The 24,282-nt window shown below is 42.7% G+C and overlaps 1 protein-coding gene across 1 annotated transcript in view; it reads right to left on the bottom strand.

Moving 5' to 3' along the window:
- Positions 1-13,727, bottom strand: part of LOC126248451 (solute carrier family 41 member 1-like) — a 330,662-nt gene extending 316,935 nt beyond the window's left edge. The window contains exon 1 of the mRNA XM_049949442.1: positions 13,660-13,727. The gene's annotated coding sequence lies outside the window, so the exon portion shown is untranslated. The remainder of the gene's footprint in view (positions 1-13,659) is intronic.
- Between the last annotated feature and the right edge of the window lie 10,555 nt (positions 13,728-24,282).

Here is a 24,282-nt window from a genome sequence, read left to right as displayed (position 1 = left end):
AGAAAGAAGGAGAAAAAAATTCTTAGAGAGCTTTGAAATGTGGTGCTGGAGGAGAATGGAAAAGATCAACAGGACAGATCGCATAAAAAATGACGATGTACCGCGAAGAGTAGGAGAGAAGAGAAGTATTCTACGTATAATTCCTCAGAGAAAGGTCAACTGGATTGGACATGTACTTAGACTCGAGGGACTCATACATGACGTCATCGTAGGGAAACTCAGAGGAAACGCAGGACGAGGAATAAGAATAATTCAACATCTGGACGACATGAACTATGGAAGGAGATGCAACAGACTGAAGGAAGAAGTTGAAGACAGGAAACAGTGGAATCAGAAATTCTCCGTACGTAGACATGGACCTGCTACTACATAATAATAATAGTTATCACACGGCCGTCTCTGGAAAGTATTACTTTGGCGTCACTTTATTTGATGTTTTAGAATACCACTAATGGAAAGAACTAGCAGTTTAAAACATGTCGATACTGTTGCGTTTACATGTACTGCTGTTTAGATTGTATGTAATGGTGAACAGCAGTATTTTTTGTGTGTCAGGTACTGATTTTACCATACCTGTAAGGGAGGAGCTATCTCTTTTTTCTGACTATGTTTATCTCCATCAGCACTTAACACTTTCATGACTGCCTTCTAGCTGGGGGGTGGGGGGGGGGTGTAGTTAAACGCTTCAATATGACTTGTGGAAGTTCAGTAACTCACATGATTGAGCCACCGAACTGCGGTTAGCTGCTTATGTAGATTTTTCGGTAGGAGTGTTGCAACGGCTAAATCATATTTATAGAATATCTTTGCCATACAAATATATTGGGTGGTAATTACTGAATTATATGAAAGAAACGTAAATTAATTACAAACTACGGCGTGCGCACACTTTATTCAACATGTAAACGTCACTACAGTTATTCGGATATAGGTTATGACATGTCTGATACGCCTAGGATCATTGACGATGGTGTGGCGCAGACGAATAGCAAAATTCTGCGTGACTCGCTGAAGTGTCGGAACATCGATGCTGTCGATGACCTCCTTAATGGCTGTTTTCAGCTTAGCAATTGTTTTGGGGTTATTGCTGTACACTTTGTCTTTAACATAGCCCCACCAAAAGGAATCGCATGTGTACAGATCCGGAGAATATGGCGGCCAATGGAGGCCCATGCCAGTGGCCTCTGGGTACCCCAGATCCAGAATCCGATCTCCAAAGCGGTCCTCCAGGACATCAAACACTCTCCTACTTCAATGGGGTCGAGCTCCGTCTTGCATGAACCTCATATTGTTGAAAGTAGGGTTACTTTGGATAATGGGGATGAATCATCTTCCAAAATCTTCACATACCGTTCGGTAGTCACCGTGCCATCAAGAATATCGCACCGATTATTCAGTGATTGGACATTGCACACCGCACAGTCAGCCGTTGAGGGTGAAGAGACTTCTCGATCGTGAAATGCGAATTCTCAGTCCCCCAAATGACCCATTTTGCTTATTGACGAACCCATCCAAATGAAAGTGGGCTTCGTTGCTAAATCAAACCATGCATCCGCATACTAATTCCCATCATGCCCTCGCGGCCAACCGTGCAGTTTGAACGTCCTAACTCAAACCGTTCAGAAGTTATGACGATTTTATTTTATGTAGTTCAATAATTGTAGCCCTGTAAGTGCACAATGAGCGCAGCAGTCAGTTTATTGCCACAGTAGCAATAAGTAATGGCGTCGCATTTCTTGACGCTAAGTTGTCTTACAGTAGGGCATTTGCCCTCACACTGACTTGTGTGAAGGCAGTGAAAGTACTACTTGTGTTGTTAATGCAGATACAACTCCTAATGGGTTGAAATCATTGTTACTGCCGCAGCTTGGTGACAATGCTAAATGCAGCACACTGGTATATTCACAGAATACACATGCTAACTGTTCTACAGCAAATCATTACTTCAGAATGGCACACACTGGTCCCGCTTGAAGATTATGGATTTACTGCTCAAGAAGACTGCTCCGATGTGTTTTATATGTACTTTCAGCTAGAATCGGAAAACGTGTGTAAGATACTAATTGATGTTCATGAAAAACATGCAAATAGACGGTAGTGTCTGCGTGCTGTTGATTATTACCTTTTCCGCATTATATAACGATTGTGTGATACCTCACATAGATTTCATTTGCTACTTCAAGTGTTTAAAAATGTGGTGGTTGTTTCTAAATGTGAAGCTAGCTATAAGTACTATGAGGCGAATGGTCGGTGTCAAATTCATGGACTGCTGCCGACTAGACTTCATTGTGTAGAATGTAGAAAAACAAGATGACCAATAAAACATCCTTATTACACGCACGTTTTTTTTTTCGTAGAAATATGTGCGGCCGGCCGTAGTGGCCGTGCGGTTCTAGGCGCTTCAGTCTGGAATCGAGCTACCGCTACGGTAGCAGGTTCGAATCCTGCCTCGGGCATGGATGTGTGTGCTGTCCTTAGGTTAGTTAGGTTTAATTAGTTGTAATTTCTAGGCGACTGATGACCTCAGAAGTTAAGTCGCATAGTGCTTAGAGCCATTTGAGCCATTTTTGAAATATGTGCGGTCAGTATAGGTCAAATCAGTCTGTCTTGTTAATAGGGTCGCTGCTGCATATGACTCTAGTATTATGAGAATTGATCCATAATGCTCACAGAAAACATTGGCCCATACTTTTAATGCATATATATTCATGACAATACAGAGCATGATTCTGTTTATCGGGAGGATTTTTCGGTGCGGTAGTTACTTGGTCGTATCTCGAGACGAAAAAGCTCGCCTGGGATGCTTGTTGGTCCCTCGTATAGAAGACTTATTTATGCCTCTGGAGAGCGCTGTCTTAATCTCAAAACCTGAATTCCTATTCACAGTGCTTGAAGAGACAAGGCGTACTTAAGTGTATCTGTGGCATGATCTGTGATGAAGATGGTGATGATGAAATTTACAGACGGATTTTGACATTAATACTGTTCCTTGCAACACTTTTTTTTACGCACGTACAATAAATTCCAATAAAAAAAAATTCACCCGACACACTGTTTCACATTCGAAAGTGTAGGGCGCTCGGGTTTCTTTGTGAATCTGCAGCGCGGCATTCTCAATCACTATCGATTGCTTACTGATCTGATCCTTACGTGGTCGAAAATCAACTTCAATTTCCACAAGCACAGCCTGTGGGAAGAAAGTTCTCTGGCAGCGTGTTTTTTTATTCCATAACTGCTGGAAATATCCTCATTACAATTTCTAGAGTAGCGAGTTTCCTCAGTCACTTTCTCACCCCTGCAAATACACTCCTGGAAATGGAAAAAAGAACACATTGACACCGGTGTGTCAGACCCACCATACTTGCTCCGGACACTGCGAGAGGGCTGTACAAGCAATGATCACACGCACGGCACAGCGGACACACCAGGAACCGCGGTGTTGGCCGTCGAATGGCGCTAGCTGCGCAGCATTTGTGCACCGCCGCCGTCAGTGTCAGCCAGTTTGCCGTGGCATACGGAGCTCCATCGCAGTCTTTAACACTGGTAGCATGCCGCGACAGCGTGGACGTGAACCGTATGTGCAGTTGACGGACTTTGAGCGAGGGCGTATAGTTGGCATGCGGGAGGCCGGGTGGACGTACCGCCGAATTGCTCAACACGTGGGGCGTGAGGTCTCCACAGTACATCGATGTTGTCGCCAGTGGTCGGCGGAAGGTGCACGTGCCCGTCGACCTGGGACCGGACCGCAGCGACGCACGGATGCACGCCAAGACCGTAGGATCCTACGCAGTGCCGTAGGGGACCGCACCGCCACTTCCCAGCAAATTAGGGACACTGTTGCTCCTGGGGTATCGGCGAGGACCATTCGCAACCGTCTCCATGAAGCTGGGCTACGGTCCCGCACACCGTTAGGCCGTCTTCCGCTCACGCCCCAACATCGTGCAGCCCGCCTCCAGTGGTGTCGCGACAGGCGTGAATGGAGGGACGAATGGAGACGTGTCGTCTTCAGCGATGAGAGTCGCTTCTGCCTTGGTGCCAATGATGGTCGTATGCGTGTTTGGCGCCGTGCAGGTGAGCGCCACAATCAGGACTGCATACGACCGAGGCACACAGGGCCAACACCCGGCATCATGGTGTGGGGAGCGATCTCCTACACTGGCCGTACACCACCGGTGATCGTCGAGGGGACACTGAATAGTGCACGGTACATCCAAACCGTCATCGAACCCATCGTTCTACCATTCCTAGACCGGCAAGGGAACTTGCTGTTCCAACAGGACAATGCACGTCCGCATGTATCCCGTGCCACCCAACGTGCTCTAGAAGGTGTAAGTCAACTACCCTGGCCAGCAAGATCTCCGGATCTGTCCCCCATTGAGCATGTTTGGGACTGGATGAAGCGTTTCCCTTTCCTGGGACAATGAATTCACGGTGTTCTTATTTCAATTTCCAGGAGTGTAGAACTCGCCTGCACATCATCGTCATCACTTCGTGCGTGAGCAAAAATAATAAAAAAAACATTGAATGAAGGCAGTGCCATGTGAGAATGATACGCTTTTCTACAAATACTTACGGTTGACATCTTCATCGATATTCAACGACATTGTCAAAGCACAAATGAAATGAGTGCTGTGTATGGATATTAAAAAAAATCCCCAAGTAATGGTTTTCTCTCAGCAGATAACAGCTTCACAATCTTTATAAACTGCTGTGAACAACTCCACTAGCACTGTAATAGTATCAACAACAACAAAAATAAAACATTATGTATAGCGTCGTACAAACATAAAACAATAATTATCGGTGAATGAACACTTCCAGCAATTCCTTACACTTCTTGCGTGCTGAGAGACTGGATGGCATTTTAGGAAGGTGTAGAACTCCAACACACGCAGCACGATGTGTGGGTAGACTCAACAATGTAATGCATCTTCTTGCCATTCTGCTGCATAGACATTATTATCTGAACAATAATCTGAATGTCTACAGTCATGCGCACCTGTGCTATGACACCCGTCCAGTCTTGATGTAGAAAGCTGTGAGTACATTTCTCTGTTAGAGGTTTACAACAAACAAACTTGTCAAAATCTTCCCTGCTCATTGCAAGTGTCTCGTTAATTTAACACATGACGTACAGGCAGTGAGAAATGACTGCTTTATCGTCGAATCTTTCGAAGAAATTAATTTCTGCTACTGCTCCACGCTCTAACATTGTGCAACTGGAAGCAACATTACAGTTGGATGCTAATCAGTATTTTTGACAAATACTAATATTTGCAAATACTTACTGGCTTATTTCTGCTGGCAATACTGGTGGTCAAATGTGGCTGGCAGTACTTGCACAATCGATAGTATGGGCAGAGGAGCCCTCTAGCACTCAACCCATTGGCCGAAAAAGCGCAGTAACCACCAAGCACTTGACGTGAAGAGGGTGGAGGGACAGAGAGGGTCGAAACAGTGAGCGCAGTTACATAAGAGCCCAATTACACAAGGGCCCAATTACATAAGAGTCCAATTACACAAGGGCCCAATTACATAAGAGTCCGATTAACGCAGTTGTTCCCGGGATCAAGGTTCAAGCTCAGTACCCCAGAAGCAGCCCAGTATATCTACTCTCATAATGTCTAAAACAAATCATAGTGCTAACCAACAAGCCAAAATGGGTCTAAAATTTAATAAATTTATGTCAAGAGTAAATAGTGTTGTAGTGGGTTCATGTAGAAACCACTCATAAAAGCAGTAGTAAAAACTGAAATGTACGTTTCAACAACTTTTGATATACAAGTACTTACTTTCACTGTCATTGATATTCTCAATATGATCACTATAAAAAATCTACATGCTATAATCTCCTACGTCCACTTCTCCACGCCGACTGTTGCTTTGAATGTTGTAAGTGACTGCTACAATCCACTGCATTCGTTAAAGTACCTCATTGTTCCACTAGATATCTCTGTATTACAATACAATTAGTAGTTTCATGCGAAAGGCACAGGTACTTGAGAAAAAAAATTAATAAATGTTGCTTTGAGGCAGAAACCACTAGTACTCAAATGGTTAAAGGATAAACAGATGACACCTCTTCTATAAAATTGATTGCACAGGTACACGAGACTGAATAAGGAGAGGGCTGCACACACAATAAATGATCTATCAAATGACACTGATCGCTGATCTACTTAGTCTTCCGTCGCCTAGTGGTCCAAAATGATGTCTCCATTCATCGTCGCCAAGGAATGATCCTCAACGGAACCATGTGACACCAAGTGGCCGGTGGCTGAGTGCCTCATATGTTTACGATCACAGCCAAAACTACAGTCCCGCGAGGTCAACGGAGGAACTCCTTTCTTGCCATCGAACACATGACTCAGCTGCTTCACGAGCATTTGGAAAGCAGACAAGCACTTATATTTAGGGACCCACATCGAATAATTAAGACACAAATAAGCATCCACCTAAATCAGACACTCCAAGAAGTATGGCGGAATTATTTAATTTCTTTTTTCATTGAAAATAAAAATTAATACTGCATTTTTCCTTTAATTTACGTTATACTCTATTAGCTGATTCTCTTCCACTTTATCTGTTCCCTGTCCAATAGATCAAATCATTGTTGCGTTACTTTCAATGGACTGGTGCGTGGCAGTCATTAAAACATGGGTGATATGAGAGGGAGGTTACTACATAGCTGTTTTGCTATCATGGGGCCAACAAGGAGCAATAATGTACGATAGGTGCCCGAAGTGGGGCTGCCACTATAGTCATCACAAAACCTGACGTCGAGCGTGCGGGTAACAAAAATAACCACTCCAATACTTAAAGTTTCAATATTATTTTATTAGTAAAGGATAACTTGATTCCGGGAAAGCTATGATAACATTGAGACAATGTGGGGTTTATCATCACGCAGAGGTCATTCGATGCATATCTAAAATCTTTCCTCTTAATTTGAAAGAAAATTCTCACTTCTTCCAATAACCCGCGATACTCTTTACATGTATCACTTGTCTAAATCGATCGCTTTAGTATTATACCTGGTGGTGGCACACTCATGGGAGAATTTATATTCGCGTCGTCGTGTACGTTATAATGTCATTTTGAGGAACATATAAATATGCTACTGCTTTGAATGGTTGAAGACTAGCCAAAAAATTATTTAGCTGAACCAAGAAAATCTCCCAAGTATGCTCGTTCTGTTTGATTTCTGGTCAAATATTTTTTTCCCGTTCACCACTCCCTCCCTCTTCTCTAAGAGTCCCAGTTCTCTTCTCGTTTCTTCGCTCAAAATCATTAGCGCTCTTCAATCTCTCGACTACATGTCTCCAGATTTGTTTCTATCAGGAACAGCGTGCTTCACGACCGTATTAATGAGATTCCGGCTGGGTGGTAGGGCAGCATCGGTCGTAAATAGTTTACAAGTTTACGACAGCTGCTGCCATTCCTCCTGTTGTGTGATTCACATGTAATGTGAAGCTTGTCTTGAAAACTGTGTTCCCAATTGAGCTGGTTGCTGAAGACAGAATCAACTATTCTTCCAATGCTTTCTAAAGTAGCATTTTGTCGAGCAGAATCAAATGCTGGAACATGGCAGAAGACTTTTTAACATAAGGGATCTGATAATCCCAGATACATGAACTACATCAGACATTTTGTTCCCGGAGAACGGTCTCACATTCTCAAGTATTTCAGAAACAGAATATAAAATTTTTGCAGGCAAAGCGAAGTATATGGCATTTAACACGCTTCTTTGCATGAATATCAGCTTTACAGTGTTTTTGTGTGAGCAATATGTGATATATTGAGTCCAAGCCCGGTAGCGATTATGTTATACATCGCACCACGTTCGACGCCAAATTTTATCTCTGTCATATAGACAAACTGATACAACCCATTCTCGAGTAGTGTCCGAATATTTTTGAAACCCCGCCGGTCGGATTAATGGAAGACATCGAGACAATTCAGATGTAGGCCTCTAGATTTGTTTCTTTTTACTCAAGCCATGATGATTTCGGGACGCTGTGTCTATCTTCATGTGGCTACTTTCACGAGTTACTGAGTTCGCGGTAACGTGTGTTGTGTTGTCAACATGTTGTGTGCCGTTGTGCTGCGTGAGAATTTTTTTTGTTAATGCCTCTTTGCATGGGTAAGAGTGAATGAAATTGAGCAGAAAACCAAATATACACTGTGCGTTTCTACGGTAGTTTTTTCTTCCACGATTTTCACATCTTAGGCATTTCATACCTGTTAGTATCATTTATTCAACAGAGAATCTAATATTTTATCTATAATACAACTTAAGACAAAAAAAAATACTACACGCCACGAAGGAATTATCTGAATAGGACGGTATCGGTAGGTGTGATGTAGATGTACAGACAAACAAGTGATTACAATTTCAGAAAAATTGGGTGATTTATTCAAGATGAAAATATTCACAAATTGAGCAAATCAGTAACGCGTTGTTCCATCTCTGGTCCTAATGCAAGCAATTATTCGTCTGGGCATCGGTTGATAAAGTTGGTGGATATCCTTCTGAAGGACATCATGCCAAATCCTGTACAACTGGAGCGTTAGATCGTCAAAATCCCAAACTGGTTGGTGGGCCCAGTCCATAATGCTCTAAAGGGTCTCAGTTAGGTAGAGATCCGGCGACCCTGCTGGCCAAGGTAATGTTTGACAAGCGCGAAGACAAATAGTAGAAACGCTTGCCATGTGCGGGCGGGCATTATATTGCTGAAATATAGTCCAGGATGGCTTGCCATGAAGGACGAAAAAACGGGCAGTACAATATCGTGTTGACGTACCGCTGTGCAGTAACGGTGCTGCAAAGGGGTCCTGCTAAGAAAAGAAATGCCACCCCAGACCATCACTCCTGGCTGTCGGGCCACATGGCGGGCAACAATCAGGTTGGTATTCCACTGCTGTCCTGGCCGTCTCCAGATACGTCTTCACGTCATCGCTGATTATTGTGGCTCATTTCGAAGCTGGAATCATCACTGAAAACAACCGTATTTCAGTCAGTGAGTTTACAGGTCGAAGACGTCACTGGAGACGCCCCGGACAGTGGCAGGATGCCAACATGGTTAACGCCCGCCATACGACTGGACAACCAGGAGAGATGGTCTGGGATGCAATTTCTTTTTATAGCCGGACCACTTTAGTTGTCAGGCTCGGCAACCTTGCAGCACAGAGGTACGTCACGATATTCTACATCCCGTTTTGTTGCCCTTCATGGCAGTCCATCCTGGGGTTACATTTAAGGGTTATTTGGTAAGCGTGATAGCGTTACGGAGATGATTAGCAAACTCAAGTGGCAGACTCTGCAAGAGAGGCGTTCTGCATCGTGGTGTAGCTTGTTGTCTAAGTTTCGAGAGGGTGCGTTTCTGGATGAGGTATCGAATATATTGCTTCCCCCTACTTATACCTACCGAGGAGATCACGAATGTGAAATTAGAGAGATTCGAGCGCGCACGGAGGCTTTCCGGCAGTCGTTCTTCCCGCGAACCATACGCTACTGGAACAGGAAAGGGAGGTAATGACAGTGGCACGTAAAGTGCCCTCCGCCACACACCGTTGGGTGGCTTGCGGAGTATAAATGTAGATATAGATGTAGAAATATGTTAATACCCACCTGCACACAGTGACAGTTTCTATTTGTCGTCTTCGTGCCTGCCAAACCCTACCTTGACCAGCAAGGTCGCCGGATCTCTCCTCAATGGGGGACGTTTGGCCATTATGGCTAGGGCCCTCCAACTAGGTCGGGATTTTGACGATGTAAAGTGGCAGTTGGACAGAATCTGGTACAATCGTCAGGAGGACATCCAAAAAACTCTGTTAATCAACGCTGAGCCGAATAATAGCTTGAGTAAGGGTCGCACTTTGACCGACGCGTTATTGAATCGCTCAATTTGTGAAGCTCTTTCTCTTGAACTAATCATCCATTTTTTCTGAAACTCTAATCATTTATTTGTCTGTACATGCATAACACATCTACTAATTTCTATCCTATTCGGATAGTTCCTCCGGCGTGCGTCTGTTTTTAATGTTTTAGAGTGCATTTGGGTCCTCAAATAGACAATTTAGCTCTTTATTTGATCTGTCGGACAGCTGTAGGGTATCATATACCCAACTCTGTAATATATGATCTTGACTTTAAATCTAGTGTTCTGTTTTCCGAACGTGTTTTCAACATAACTGATGTAAGTGTAAGCTGGCGGATAGTTCTGGAAAACAAGAGGACTGCTTACAGAGAAGAGTGAAATGCACATTATCTCATAAGCTTTTCTTCCATAACAGTTAGCTAAACCGCATACATAGTGTACATTCCGCCTTCTGATCATTTCATTAAAATGGTTCAAATGGCTCTGAGCACTATGGGACTTAACATCTGAATCTGAGGTCATCCGTCCCCTAGAACTTAGAACTACTTAAACCTAACTAACCTAAGGACATCACACACATCCATGTCCGAGGCAGGATTCGAACCTGCGACCGTAGCGGTCGCGCGGTTCCAGACTGAAGCGCCTAGAACCGCTCGGCCACACCGGCCGGCATTTCACTAACTTTCATTCAAAGGAACTTACATTACGAAGGAAAAAGAACCAATGTCACCCAGCAAAACAGCAGACGATATAATGGTAATGCCATGCTCTGTGGCATATAGTGGAGAATAAGGGTGCGGCCTCCTGATGGTGGGATCAAGTGCCCGAAACCGGCCTAGAATTGAATAAAAATTCGTCTATTTTCATTATTAAAATAGCCTTCCCATAATTGGATATTACAGAAACAATAGAAAAACTAAATTTGGATATCTAGGCGGGTATTTACACTACAGCACTCAAACGATCTTGATGAAATTTGGTGGGTTTGTAGAGGGTGCAAGTTAACGCAATATGAGTTGTTTGTTTCTGCTTAATTTCACTTTTAAGGTATAAAACACACCCCGATGATTAATTTCGCATTTTTGGTTCAGAGAGAATATCTTCGACACGATTATATATAAAAGAAAGTGTTTTCTATAAAAGCTGATATGTAATTAACATTCCTGAAAACTGTACAATCAATTGTTGTAATAATTAGAGATTTTACAAAATGCTGGACCACAATTAACTAATTCTGAAAGATGAGTACTTTTGTTACAACACAAATTAAAGAAGCTTTCAAGCCACATACATCTATGTGCAATAACGCTGGTATCTGAAATACCATTTTTGAAAAAATAGGCTGTTTACAATGTGCTGTCGGAGTATTTTCAACATACCCACTGAATAATATAACCATTCGTTACGATTCTAATTATTTAGTTTACTTATATTTGTTTTATGTTTCAAATCGTTATTTTACGTTTTATATTGACATTTCTTTTTGTTTCTTGTTTACCGTTTGATATACGTGTATTTTGCTAATTGAAAAGAATAAATCTCTCTTCATTATGATACCAGTTCCTTACAATAATGATCATCTGTAAAGACACGCTTAAAATATAACATTTTTTTACACCTTGCATATAAAATGAAAGAAATTTCCCACGTAATACACACGGCCAAGAGGCCAATGAAAAGCAAAATTCAGCAGGATTTCAAAATGTCTCAGGTGATTCTCTAAATATCTTTCTTTTGTATCAGGTATATTTCAGTAGATCAGTAAGCCTTGGCAAAGAAAATTGACTATGTGCTGGTGGCTGCAGCTTGATCATACTGTTTCTTAAGTGGCCATTAAATCATAATAATTCAACAGAACTAGATCTGAAAATTTTCTTATTACGTTCTTTCACTATCGAAAGCCGTTTACGTCCAACGGCTGCCCCTGTGCCTTCGAGCCCTTTGTGATCACCAGATTAACGAGTTCCTTGTCGTCAAGTACGATGCTCCAAACGCATCTTTCACACTGACCACCTCAAGAATCGAACAACAATACAGATTTTTCTCCCTCACTGGGAAAGAAATCACCTTTCAAATAACTTTTGACCTGGCCAGATGTACGTTTGCCAGATTTCGATGGTGTCACAAGAACATTTACGGCTTTAAAAAGATGTTCTCCAATCGTCTATGAAAAGGTGTGTGGTCAGTGTGAAAAACCGGTTTTGGGCGTCGTACCAGAGGACAACAAACTGGTCCATTTGGTGATCCCAAAGAATTTGACGGCGCAGGTACGGCCGCGGGCCGTATACGGATTTCGATGTCTGAAGACCTTTATGAGAAAATTTTCAGAGCTACTTCTCTTGAATGATTATGGTGTCAACCTCCACTTGAGAAACGATACAATGAATCTGCAATCAGTAGTACGTAATCAGTTCTCTTCGTTAAGGCTACCAATGTAGTGAAATATGTTGGATAAAAATGTAGAGGATCATCCGCGACAATTTGAAATCCCACAGAATTTTATTTTATATTGTGTCCTCCGTCGTGTATATTATGTGAAGAAATTTCGTTCATTTTATGTGCATGTTGTAAAAAACGTTATGTTTTTAGCATGTCTATACAGATTATCAGTATTGTAATGATTTTGAGTCATAATAATAAGTTATTTATTATTTTCAATTAACAAAATACACTTACGTGAAACGGGAAAGTAAAAAACTATGAAAAATTTTAAATTAAAACGTAAAATAACAATTTAAACCATAAAATAAATGCAAGCAAAATGATTAATTGGAATAATAATGAATGTTCAGATATTTTAATTAAATGTGTCGAAAATACTCAAACTTCACCTTTTACGCAACTCATTTCCTTGAAACTGTGTTTCGGAAACCAGCGTTATTACACATGGACATATGTGGCTTGAAAGCTTCATTAATTTATATTGTAACGAAGGTTTCCATTTTTCAAAATTAGTTAATGCTGATGGAGTATTTTGCAAAATACCAAATAATTAAGAAATAATCAAGAACGTTTGGGGGTATTACATTTTATATGAAAAACATTTATTATATATCATCGTTTTGAAGATATTCCCCCTGAACATAATTTACCAAACTACCTCTCGGTGTATGTTTTACCGCTTAAAAGTGAAATTGGGCACAAATAAAGGAACACATATAGTATTATTTACCACCCTCTAAACACCCGTCAGGTTCTATCAAGATCGTTTATTTACACTTGTAAACCACGTTCCTCAGTACCGCTCCAGTATTTAGAGCCCAAATCAAGCGGACAGGCTGCAGCTGTCGAATCAACCCACAGGCGCCCTGCTTGATTAATAACAGGTGAATGCAGATGGTGCTCAAGACTCCAGTGAGAATTTTTAGCAGAAAACGACGCTGTGCCCGTAATACCCCATAGGGAAAATTTATAGAACCCCGGTATGTTATGAAACTGTACCACAGGAGGCCTGCCTGCATCGTAATCTCTTGTATTGGTCATCAAAATAAGATAAGAGAGATTATGATGTTCACTGTGTCGTTTAGAGAGTTTTCATTCTTCTTATACAAATGAAACATCACAAAGAGCGGCTAAAAATGGTACCGAGTACCCTGCGGTAAGTACTGTACAATTTTATGTGTAGATGTAGATGCAGTCAGCTGATAAAATGTAAATGTCATTGTTGCACATAGCAGAGAACAGTGCGTTTGCTGCGCAACCCCAGGCTACAGCGCAGTCGGCGGGCGGCAGTGCGCATGGCCGTCGCGCGGTCAGAGTGGGCAGCAAAAGCACTTACCACGCGACGGAGTCGGCGAGAGGCCTAGGGCGAGCAGGCGAGCCTCCTCCGTGGTCAGTGCGACGGTGCCTGTGGCGGCCAGAGAGTAGTGACTGCGCCGGGCAGTGCCGGAGCGCCCATGTATCTAGCTTTCCCGACGATCAATAACGATTGCGCCGCGCGCAGGTCCGTTGCGCACCTTCCACAAGTCGCGCGCCGTTGGTGCACACCACCGCCTGCCACCAACCAGCCGCACGCACCACACTTTTCACACCTGCCATCCGGTGCTACGCACCAATCATTGCACGCCAGCATCGCTCTACAGGTTCTCGGTTTTTCGACCCGTCCTTGAACCGCTCGCTTACCCGTGGCGCAGCAATCACGTCGCTAGCAGGGGCGCACCATTCGTACCTACTCCGAGGTGCTGCTTTACCAATGAGTTCTCTGGCGCCTGTGGAGCGGACAGTGAAACCAGTGGCTGGACTTATCCATCAACGACGCCAATACCGTTCTTTGATCTCCCCATAGCTTCCTTCCTAAACTCTTAACTCTATTTTCGGTATTATTAGCCTGACGAGATGCCAAAGAGAAAATATCGAGACACAGCTGAAAACCCCACACCAAGAAAGTATCTTCATTTAGAGAATTGCAAAGGAAATGTAGGTACATTACACATAAATAAAATTCTTTTATTCAGAAATCAAAAATACTAATACATAATTTTTTTATTGTAATAGCCTAGATATATTTTCTGCGATGTTTATTCATTTATTAGGTACTTACAGGGTGACAATTATTGAACTATATGAAAAAAACACACTTTGTTCTACATGAAAGCGTCACTACAGATATTCGGATATAGGTTATGCCATGTTCGATATGCCTGTCCTCATTGGCGATGATGTGGCGCAGGCGAATAGCGAAATTCTGCATGACCCGCTAAAGCATCGGAACATCAATGCTGTCGGTGACCTCATGAACGGCTGTATTCAGCTCAGAAATGGTTTTGGAGTTATTTCTGTACACTTTGTCTTTAATACAGCCCCACAAAATGGAGTCGCATGTATTCAGAGACTATAGTGACCAATCGAGTCCCATACCAGTAGCCTCTGGGTACCCCAGAGCCAGAATTCTATCCACAAAGTGCTCCTCCAGACAGCAAACACACTCCTGCTTCGATGAGGTCTTGCATGAACCACATATTGTCGAAATCGGGGCTACTTTGGATAATGGGAATGGAATCATCTTCCAAAACCTTCACGTTCGGCTAAACCAGTTCGGCATTCACCGCGTTGTCAAGGAATATCGCACCTATTATTCCGTGATAGGCCATTGCTCACCACACAGTCACCTGTTGAGTATGAATTGACTTCTGGATCTTGAAATGCGGATTCTCAGTCCACCAGTTGCTTATTGACGAACCCATCGAAATGAAAGTGGGCTTCGTCGCTAAATCCAGCCATGCATGCGCATACTAATTCTCATCATGCCCCGCGGCCAGACGTGCAGTTTGAATGTCCTAAAGCAAACGACTCAGAAGTTATGACGATTTTATTTTACATAGTTCAATAATTGTCACCCAATGACAGCCGAATCTTAGGGCAAGCGTAAGCACATGATAAACACTGCCGGCCGGGGTGGCCGAGCGGTTCTAGGCGCTACAGTCTATAATCGCGCGACCGATACGGTCGCAGGTTCGAATCCTGCCTTGGGCATGGCTGTATGTGTTGTCCTTAGGTTAGTTAGGTTTAAGTAGTTCTAAGTTCTAGGGGACTGATAACCTCAGAAGTAAGTCCCATAGTGCTCAGAGCCATTCGAACCATTTTTTTTTATAAACACTATTCAATATGCTCTGTCAACGCATCACTAACATTCTTCCCAAAATTAGCTTCCATATGGCTGCAGTTCCGTTAGGAGAAATAGCTTAAGTGGTGTTCCTTTATACCCCCTTTGGTTTTGATTTTACTACTCTCGAGAGTCATCACGAGGAAGGTCGGCAAGTTAGAGGTAGGGATAGGTAATACCTGCTTTTCTTTTCATCGTAGTTCTTGCTGTTAAACCAAATGTGACAGACCTATAGGAGGTATTGTGAGAATATATATTTCTATAACATTCTACTTCTGGAAGTTTGTTTTTCACAAATACACGGCTATTCTAAAAGAAGGAAGAGATTTCAAACATTTATTGTATCGGAACTACAAAAGATGGAAACATAATTCCAACGCTCCTGGAAAAACAGAAATTCTAATTTTTATGCATTCAGTGTGAGAACCATTAATTACACGACAAATATGAAAACAGTGGCTTATTCACTGTCACACACGAAGCAGCTTTTCTCTCGTTATCGAATTCACAGCTTCAACAATGCGATGTCGCAGACTTTCAAGAGTGTCAGGCATAGGGGGTGTAAAAACGCGATCTCTTGCGTAGCCCCACAGATAAAAGTCACAAGGTATGAGGTATGAAGACATGGGAGACCACTGGCGATGAAGTTCATCTTTTGCTCCTCCTCTTTCAATCCAACGTTCTGGAATGGCGTCACTCAGTTAATGTCAAACGTGCTAAGAGAAATTCTCTAACGTTGGATCGGAAGAGAAGGAGCGAAAGATGAACTTCATTGCCGGTGGCCTCCCAGATCTCCAGACCTCTTATCTTGTTTATTTTATCTGTGGGGCTACGTTAAAGATCGCATTTTTGTTCCCTTATGCCTGATATTCTTGAAAGTCTGCGAGATCGCATTGTTGAAGCTCTGTATTCGATAACGAGAGACCAATTGCTTCGTGTGTGGCAGTACATTTGCCACAGTTCTGATATTTGTAGTGTAATTGTAGTGGAATTGTGTGTCTATCTTCGGTAGTTTTGAAGCAATAAATTTTTGAAATCTGTTCCTTCTTTTTGAATAGCCCTGTATATAATTAAATAAGAAATATTATTGTACGCATTTTGTTTCTGGATTTAAAACCGCGACAATTACTTGTTTCGAACAATTTTCTCGGGACACGAGAACGTTTATGTGAAACCCGGACTGCCCCGGCACTGGGACGTCTGGTCAGGCTAGATATTATTGACACGTTGAAGGTAAAATTTGGAAATTTGTGGTAAGTTCCCATGGGACCAAACTGCTGAGTTCATCGGCCACTAGTCTTATACAATACTTAATCTAACTCAAGCGAACTTACGCTGAGGACAACACACCCACCCAAGCCCGCTGGAAGATTCGAACCTCCGACAGAGGAGGCCGCACGAGCTGTGGCCGCCCTTGACCGCGCGGCGAACCCGCGTGACTACTGAAGGTAACCGTGCCTTTATACTGAGATAAGTTAGTATTATAAAACGCCTACCAGCTACAAAGAAAACAACCACATTAACATTTTTTTTGCAAAGCTATATATGGTATCGTTGTGGTCTTTAGTCCAGAAACGCTTGTCTGTCTTTACAAGGCTCTTCATCTTTGAATAAATATCACAATGTACATCTGCTTGCATTCTCCGAAAGCCACCGTACGATCCACCGAAAGGGAAGATAGCAGAGAGAAGGCCGAAATACTGAATTCGGTCTTCCAAAGTCGTTTCATTGCGGAAAATCGCAATACGGTCCCTCTTTTCAATCATTGTACGAACGTCGAAATGGCAGGTACTGAGATAACCAACCGCGGAATAGAAAAGCAACTACAGTCGCTTAGTAGTGTAAAGGCATCAGGACCAGATGACATACATGTAAGCTTCTTCAAAGATTATGCGTAAGAACTTGCTCCCCTTCTAGAAGTAGTTCAAAAATTGGTTCAAATGCCTCTGAGCACTATGGGGCTTAACTTCTGACGTCATCAGTCCCCTAGAACTCAGAACTACTTAAACCTAACTAACCTAAGGCCATCACACACATCCATGCCCGAGGCAGGATTCGGTTCCAGAGTGTAGCGCCTAGCACCGCTCGGTCACCCCGGCTGGCTCTAGCAGTAGTTTATCGTAGTTCGCTGGAGTGACGAAGGGTACCTAGATCTGGAGAAAGGCGCAGGTTTTTTCCGCTTTCAAGAAGCGTCGTGGGACAGATACACATATTTATAGGCCTTTATAATGCATCTAAGTCCGTTGTAGAAATATGGGACATGTTTTATGCTCAGGAATTATGACTTTTGGACAACGAAAATGTACGCAAACAGAAGTCTTGCGAAACTCAGCTCGCTTTGTTCCTCCATGAGATCCATAACGCTACGGACAAGTCGCTCAGGTTGATGCGTATTCCTTGACTTCAGGAAGCCATTTGATACGGTCGTGCACTGCTGTCTAGTGAAAAGAAATACGAACCTACCGTGTGTCAGACCACATTTGCGACTGGATTCAGAACTTCCTTGCATATAGAAATCAACAATTTGCTCTTTATCATCATAAGTCGTTGTGCTTCTCTTAGTGCCTGCTGAAGAGGTAGACCAAAGACCTCTTGATTTGATCTATACATCTGCTCGCTACTCTTCCTCTTGGTCTCGTGCCCTCGATCTTTCCTTGCAAGATGATTTTCTCTATCTCTTCTCACAATATGGCCAAAGACCTGGAGAATTTTTTCGATGACTCGAGAAGAAAGGAGTCTGGATATATCGAGTTTTTCAATAATGAACACATTTTTTCTTCTTTCGGTCCATTTTATGCGTAGCATCCTACACCAGCACCAAAACTTAAACGCACCAATGCTCTGTCCCCTGCCTTGAGTGTACATGTTTCGCAACCATAAAAGAAGACAGAAAACACGAACGTTTCAAGTAGCCGGATCTTTGTGCTATTTGTTATTGCTCTGCTCTGCCAGATCCTGGTGAGCTTCTTCATAGCCACTCGCCCTAGCGTGATCCGTCTTCTTAACGCATCTTCACAACTTCCCGTGCTGCAGATGGTTGACCCAAGATAGATTAAGGAATGCACGACTTCCAGGTCCTTTAATCGACCTGTGAGCTGGATCTGTTCTCGATCAATTATCATGAGTTTGGACTTGCTGAGGTTGATGTCTAATCCATATGCTAGACTAATGTCCTTTATTCTTGTTATTAGCTCAGCAAGTTCATCTTCGCTGTTGGCTAAAAGTACAGTGTCATCAGCAAAGTTCTCCCACCAACAGAGATGCCTTTGATGCTACCATTAAGAGCTTTCCTAATGTCATGTTCTGCATAGATGTTGTACAGTTGTGGGGAAAGGACACAACCCTGTCTCACACCTTTTGATACACTGAAGGAATCAGACATGCCAGCACTTGTCTTTATAACTGCGAAGTGACTATTGTATAGAATTTTGATCAATGCTATCAGCTGCGGTGGGATACTAACTCTGCAAGCACCTGCCACAACTTTTCTCAGACAACACTATCAAAGGCTTTCCTACAGTCAAGGAAGCAGATGAAAACAGAAACACAGAATTCTCGCGATTTTTCTATTATTTTCTATTATTTGTCTTATGTTGAGAATCTCTTCACGAGTTCCTTTCCCTCCAACAAATCCTGCTTGTTCTGTGGATATGTGAAGCTGAATGTACGGCTTCAAACGTTGGTTTAGGATGTAGAGCAAAATTTTACTTGCGTGAGATATGAGGGCAATAGTTCGGTAGTTGGAGCAGTTCCTGATAGACCCTTTCTTAAGTAAGAGGATGAAGAGAGACTTTGATCAGTCATCCGGCCACTACCCAGTATCCCATATTCTTTTACACAATGAATGCAGCACATCAGTACCTTCCTATCCCATTTCTTTGATCATTTATCTTATCGGAACGAAATTGACAGATGTAACGGTAATTTCCGGAGTACCCCAAGGATGGGTAATAGGACTGTTACTGTTTACAGTGTATATAAATGATCTAGTAGAAATCGTCGGAGGCTGTTAAAGACTCTTTGCAGATGATGCAGTTGTCTATAAGAAAGCAGGAACGCCAGAATACAGTATAGATTTGCAGAATGACATACAGAAGATAGAAGAATGGTGCAGTTTCTGGCAGTTGACCCTGAGTGTAAATAAATTTAACATATTGCAGAGACACAGGAAAATAACAAACTGATGGAAAGCGTAAATACTGTAAAATATATAAGAGTAACTACATAGAGCGATCTGAAGTAAAGGACCACATAAAACAAATAGGAAAAGCATACGCCAGACTGAGATTCGTAGGAAGAATCTTAAGGTAGTGCAACTTATCCACGAAAGAAGTGGCTTACAAGGCACTTGTTCTACAGATTCTTGAATATTGTTCATCAATCTGAGACCCATACCAGGTAGGATTGACAGAAGAATTAGAAAGGATCCAACGGAGATCGACACGTTTCGTAGCAGCATCGTATAGTCTGTGCGAGAGCGTTACAGAGTTACTCAACAAACTCCAGTGGCAGGCACTACAAGAGAGGCTTTGTGCATCACGGAGAGGTTTGCTTTTGAAATTTTGTGAGAATATTTCCAGGAGACAATATGGTGGCTTACCGACAACAATTATTCCCACGAACTATTCGAGAATGGAATGGGAAAGGGGGATCAGTTTGTGGTCTCAGAATTACCCTCCACAACACTCCGTCAGTTGGCTTGCGAAGTGTTGATGTAGACGTAGGTGGTGAATGCTGTCTTTTACCACAGTTAGTCATTCCCTTTCCTGGTCCACTCTCAAATGCAGCGAGGGGCAATCGACTGCCTATATGCTCCGTACGAGTCCTAATGTATCTTTCGCTGTGGTTCTTACACGAGATGTATGTCGATGGCAATATAATTGTTCTGCAACCTGTCACAAATATCAGTTTTCTACATTTTTTAAATAGTTTTCACGAGGAGAACCTCTTGCTCCATCCAGTGTGCGTGTGTGTGTTGTTTGGGGGAAGAGACCAAACAGCGAGGTCATCGGTCTCATCGGGTTAGGGAAGGACGGGGAAGGAAGTCGGCCGTGCCCTTTCAAAGGAACCATCCCAACATTTGCCTGGAGCGATTTAGGGAAATAACGGAAAACCTAAACCAGGATGGCCGGACGGCTCCATCCAGTCATTCCCATTTGTGGTCACAGAGCATATCCGTAATACCCGGGTGTTGATGGAACCTACCTGTAACAAATCTAGTAGCACGTCTCTGAACTGCTTCAGTGTTTCCCTTAACCTGATCGAGTCCCAAACTTTCGAGCAATACTCTAGAAAGAATTGTACAAGTGTTCTGTGTGCTGCTTCCTGTTGTAAATGAGCTACAGTTTCCTAGAATTCTCGCAGTTAACCGAAGTCGACTATTCACCTTCCCTACTAACAACGTAAAGTGCTCGTTCCATTTCATGTCGCTTTGCACAGTACGCCTGGATATTCAATTGACGTAACTGTGTCAGTCAGTACCAGAATAATACTGTATTCGAAAACTACATGATTTTTTTCCCAGTCATCTCATCAAATTGAACCCTCTTACTGTAGTCAAGCCATGGACTCCCTCTGGACTTTTACTCCTCATACTTCCGTTCGTTGCCAAACTGCGAATTCCTTGATAGTTCAAGGCGTGTCCTTTCCACCGAAATCTTTTTTAGTCCAGGTGCTCCAGAAGATTCTTTTCTTCCCAGTTTCCTTCAGTACGTCTTCACTAGTTATCTGATGTATCAATCTAACCTCCACAAACTTGTGTAACACAACAATTCAAGAGCTTCTATTCTCTTCTTGTCTCGCCCGTTTAGAGTTCACGTTTCATTTCCACACCAGGCCACCCTCCAGAGAAATACGAGGACGTGCTGAAAAGAAAGGCCTCCGAATTTTTCATGTGGAAACTCTTAAAGGAAACTTTATTAACATCCTACATCTTATTCTTCACGTCTATATATTTGCAGCCCTATGCCGCTGGAGGGTTCCGAATTGTAAAGCATAACATCACGCTGTGTAAAGTAACCATGTCGTTGTGTGAGTAACAGAGTGCTGTAATCGAATTCTATCCGCTGAAACTGTGCGTCCACACTTGTCTGTTTCAGCATGATAGTGCCAGGCCACACACGAGGACTGCGAGATCTGCAACAATCCGACGCCTGTGGTTCCCTCTCATTCTGAATCCTCCATAAAGTCCTGACTTCGCTCCACCCAGTTTTCACCTGTTTCCCTAACTTAAAGAACGGCTTCTAGGACTTCACTTTGATAGTGATGATGAGGTGCAAGCAGAAGTGAGGCCGTGTCTCTGTGAATAAAGTTAAGCATTCTGTAGTGACGGTATCAACAAATTGGCCTCTCGTTGGAATGAATTTGTTCGTCGTCAGGGTGACTATGTTGAGAAATAAATATGTAGACGTGAAGAATAAAAATGTAGAATGTTAATAACATTTATGTTACTTAAAAAGTTTTAAGAGTTTTCTCATAAAGTATTTGGAGGTATTACTTTTTAGCACGCCCTCGTAGTATAGAAAAGTCTTTTTAAAGCTTAAATTAGTAATCCACGACAGGAAAATTCTGTTTATGGAACACACTTTTCATGCTTTCTCCAGTCTGCATTTTATATTCTCTCTGTTTCGGCCAAAGAATAAAGCTCATTTAAAAACTTTGGTGTCTCATTTCCTGGTCTAGTTTCCCGAGCATCGCCTGACTTAATTAGAATACATGCAGTTATCCTTGTTTTACTTTCGTTGATACTCATTTTGTGATCTCTTTTGAAAATACCATACAGTCTGTTCAGTGGACTTTCTAGGTACTTTACTATCTCTGACAGAAATACAATGTCAACGGAAAACCTAAAGGTTTTCATTTCTTCTCCCGGATGTTTCATTCCATTTACAAATTTCCCCTTGTTTCCTTAACTTTTTACTCAATGTACAAACAGAATGTCATAGCGGGAATTCTACATTTTTGTCTTTACTTTACGGTTGTGAGGTTTTGAGGTCAGAACAACCACTGTGCAATATCGTCACAGAATTACACGCATTTACACAGTTTACAACGTGACAATGTTACAACAGTTGTCAAACGAACGCATCTCGTCCTCAGAAAGTGAAATAATCCCAAATAACACAATCGTAAATTTTAACTAGAAGTTTCTTTACAAAATTATTCTTACGGCTACGTCATGATGCCGGCCAGTATTATGATAAATCATCCGATTGCGACTCAAAGTTCGGTACTGTTTAGGATGACAATCAAGTCTATGGAGGATGGTTAGCTTTGTGACAAGTTGAGCAAAAGGTTATGTAAGGTGGCTCGAGTTTAAGCTGATGAACCAACAAGTTTAACCCTCTGCTCACGGTGTTTACCTTAGCTGCGATGAGCTATCATCCGCATGGTTGCTCTCGCCCACTGAAATTCATATAAAAACTAATTAAGCCTTTGCTGGTTTTTTCAGCAGAAACCCTCCCTATGATTCTCGTTATGCGAGAAAACATGTACTCATCCCTTGTCTTGGAATATGGCGATATGCACGCGCAAGACTGGAGCAGTGTGTATATTAAAATGCCCTCTCAGTCCTCGTAAGGACAATTACTAACTGGCTGGTTCGTTTCTCCCCACTAGGAGCTCAACAACGCTACAGCTAATATCCAGCTGAATGTCAGCTACAGTGAACACAGTGTTCACACAAATATCTCCTCTGCGTTGTACAGAGCGTTATGCACCCCATTCTGCACTTGACGCCAATTCAAAGAAGAATCCTCGAAAAGTTCGCTCTTGTCTTTCTCATAGCCGAACTGTCTCCCCACCTGAGTTATTTCGTTCTCTACGTCATAGCTTTTCTCGATCAATAGGAGCGTTCCTCTTATTTTTGTGGAAACTCTCTCTGCCAATCGCATGGACCTTACCACCAAACGGCGTCGAAATCTCTGCACTTCACTCCTTCCTACTTCGTTTCCGCCAATCGGACGTTTTGTGCCCGCTCGAGACGCCTTAACGTTACATGTGTACCATTCGCTGTTCACGTGATCAACTGCGTCACTGGTTTTGTTCATATCGATTTGGAGTTCCGAAATGCAGTTTTTTAAAGCTTCAGTCTGACCTACTTCTGGTGGCCCGTTACTTGCTCGTCAATATGCATCACCTGTCCGATCGCTGACTCCCACTGCGGGACACCCCCCTAAGAGCTTTTTGCGGTGTCTCCCGTGGTGCGGCCTCTGCGTCTGCAAAAATGGTTCAAATGGCTCTGAGCACTATGGGACTTAACATCTATGGTCATCAGTCCCCTAGAACTTAGAACTACTTAAACCTAACTAACCTAAGGACATCACACACACCCATGCCCGAGGCAGGATTCGAACCTGCGACTGTAGTAGTCGCGCGGCTCCGGACTGAGCGCCTAGAACCGCTAGACCTCTGCGGCTGGCATCTGCGTCTGCCCACGCTTGCTTCCACACAAAACGTTTCTTCTCGCTGCTTGTTTCACCTTCTGCTTATTGATATGCATTATGCAGGAGCAGTGTGTTAATACCATTGATTGAGTGTCATGCCTTTGGCATTACATACTTATAGTCAAATCTGCTCATTATCGCCAATGTACGTTAGGTGTCATATTCACCTTCCTGGTACAAAGTATAAAACTCTTATGTAAGGTGCGAAACTCACCTTAATTTATTCTGCCACCTTACATGGTCACTACTGTCAGAAGCGTTTTTTAGGTTTACGTGGAGCGAGGTGCACAGGGGTTAGCACACTGGACTCGCTTTTGGATGGATGACAGTTCAAATCCTCACCTGGCCATCTATA

The sequence above is a fragment of the Schistocerca nitens genome, chromosome 3 (genome assembly GCF_023898315.1).
Source record: "Schistocerca nitens isolate TAMUIC-IGC-003100 chromosome 3, iqSchNite1.1, whole genome shotgun sequence".
Classification (NCBI taxonomy): domain Eukaryota; kingdom Metazoa; phylum Arthropoda; class Insecta; order Orthoptera; family Acrididae; genus Schistocerca; species Schistocerca nitens.
This window is presented reverse-complemented; position numbering and strand designations above follow the sequence as displayed.